Below are 2,796 nucleotides of genomic sequence, written 5' to 3' on the forward strand. Positions count from 1 at the left end.
GAGCGAGTTCGTGGGCGCCTTAGCGACATCACCCAACGAACTATAAGCCTTACGTCACGAAATCGGTACTGCGGCTCAACGTGCGCACTTACGAACTAGGAAGTAGTTTTCAGACATGTTAATATTTTATCGTATTAAATATAAGACCTGTTTTAACCATCATACATGACATTTATGTAGATAGACACTGATATGGATTGCAAGCATATTATTCGAAATACCTCGTATCTTGGCTGACGCTAGGCACCATCCCTTATAATGTGAATGCATCCATGTGTGCATCACATACATAAGGGTGGGTCAAAATTTGAATTAAACCCAAGTGGACCTTAAGTGCGCAAAGTGTACTTAACGTTGATAGTGTAACATAGGGAAACTTTAGCCCGTTACACCATCCCCCTGTAAGAACGAATTTACACTTTGCAAGGAGACCGATGGTGACGCCGACTGTGAGTCGAGCGTCGTTCGGGTGAGGGGGACGGTAGCGACCTGTGTACGCATACCCGGCGCCAAACATGCCACCTAAAAGGGCCCAAGCTGGTGGGTCGTCTGCAAAGATACCCAATTAACCACGCACGGAGCGCACGCGCTGCGTAAACACGCCACCGGCTCCTAGTGCCTCAATGGAAACGCCGATAGCTACTGATGCCGCTGTCGCGCTGTTGACTCGGCTGAATGATCCATCCCAATTTCTCAGTGAGATGTAGATCCGTCGCTCATTGCTGACTACAATGAGTCGACACCGCTGTCATCACCTCATAGTAGTGATGAGTAAAGCAAGCTAATGAGGGGGAATAATGGCGCTTTGTTGCCCGTCCAAGCTTTACTCATTGCTCCTAAGATGAAGACAATATAGTTTTCTAATGCTGTCTCGTCGTCTGCGCTGGCTAGCGCAGCGACCATTGATAAAAGCGCTGCCCATAAAGGCTTAGCTGCTTCTCCGTTGGGTAAAAAGACAACGTCTTATGCTCAGATCATTATTAGTAATGGTTCTGACATAGAGAAGCCTGAGTCTAAGGCCCGCCAACGATGCGCGAGCGTGCTTAGTCGGTGTCAGAAGCCAGTCGTATCGAACGTGGCTATGTGACGGGTGGCATATCACTAACGCCCCCTCCACCTCAATGGCCAAGTATCAACGGGCCAAAAGCGTCACTTCTAAAGCGAATCATTCAAGACGCTCATGTTTATTATGGCGGCTATTATTAATAGAAGGCTCAGGGGAAATCGCTTGGACGTATTTTCCCGATCCCCGTCGTGTTGCATACAAATGAAACGCCCGACCAATACGAGGCGGAATTAATGTGCCACTTCAACCGCATTACGATGCGGTGAAACAGCGGTTGCAGCGAATTTATGTCGTCCGCTTGCGTGTAAGAGAAATAAAGGGCGGTACTGTACCTCCTTTTCTTCTCACCACGCTACTCCTGCTAGTTCATTTGAGACCAGCCATGAGGCCTCAGCTGGTGCTCCTCTTCATAGGCAGTCATACGTAGGGTATCGATCAGGTCACAAGAGTGGAAACTCTCGGGTATCCCCTCCACAGGACGCGAATCTGATACTCTGCCTCACGGAGCGGTGGGCAAGCAATAATCCAACAAGGAAGCGTCGGTTCCCACCCCCATCCAACAATGCTGGCAGCGCCCAAAAGAATGGCGATCTCTCCTACCTAGTCGCGGCTGCCTTACCCGCGTCCGTCCAGTAGCAGGCATTAAGCGCTGTTAAACGAAACATTAGATATCTCGATGCTCGAGTCTTGCGACGGACCTCTAATCTTCAGGATGTCCGCGCGAAGGATCGTCAGGGCTATGAACGCCTGAAACTTCGGCTTTGCATGCTGGAGAAAATGATGCTGAGAAACTCGTACTACGCCCGCGGTATCCCTCGCTCTCCGAGTCCTTATTGTTGTGGGAGGAGGCATTTGGCTGAAGTCTTACACCTTCCCCGTCATCCTCCCCGGTCGACGCTCGGCTAACAGTCAGCGTCGCCATCGGTCCACTTAGACGGATAGAGATATGTGATCTCATCTAAATCGTCATATTGTTTCAGACGACCTGCGTAAAATACGGGGTGCGTCTTCGTATACGGGGGAAGCGTGAGCCTATAATTTAGGTCTCCAACCTCTTCTCTCACCGTAAACAACCCACGCGGTAGTACCTCCAGCTAGTACAGAAATTGCATCTTTAGATAGGGTAGCAGTACTTAATAGTACTTTCCCCACTTTTAAAGCGTTCAATATTTTTGCGACCATTTCGGTCAGCATATTCTTTTTGTTTCTCCTGTGCGCTTGCCATCGCGTCACGGCTTTTTCGTGTGATGGCTAATCGCTCATCTACAAAGCGTTAAGCCTCGCTCACGCTTTTTGCATCTAAATTGCCTATGACACCGCCGAGAGGTCGGTCATAGGACGTAGCTTTATTTACAGTGCGAAATGCTAAGCTGGCAGGGTCTCTAGGGCAAGTTTCTGTGTTCGAGATGATAATCTCGCTGGCCGTCGTCATATTGGCAAAATCATGTCTCTCTTTTGCACCGACCGAAGTGAGGGGCCTTCCCTCACTAAGACTCGGACTGCGCACAAACTAGGCTGGCGTGCAAGGATGGCACAGTCTGTTAATAAAACGGTGTCTTACCCGCACTGCTGTGGACACTGTTATTTAAAGCGAACTCCCAAAAGGGCGATTGTTTGCTCCATTATGTGAGAGTTTCTATCGTGCGTAAGACATCCACAACGATCCGATTGGCACGTTCTGTTTGGCCATCGGTCAGGGGTTGATCAGCGGTCGACGTGTGGAGCTTGCT

This window comes from Bremia lactucae, linkage group LG3 (genome assembly GCF_004359215.1).
Source record: "Bremia lactucae strain SF5 linkage group LG3, whole genome shotgun sequence".
Lineage (NCBI taxonomy): Eukaryota > Oomycota > Peronosporomycetes > Peronosporales > Peronosporaceae > Bremia > Bremia lactucae.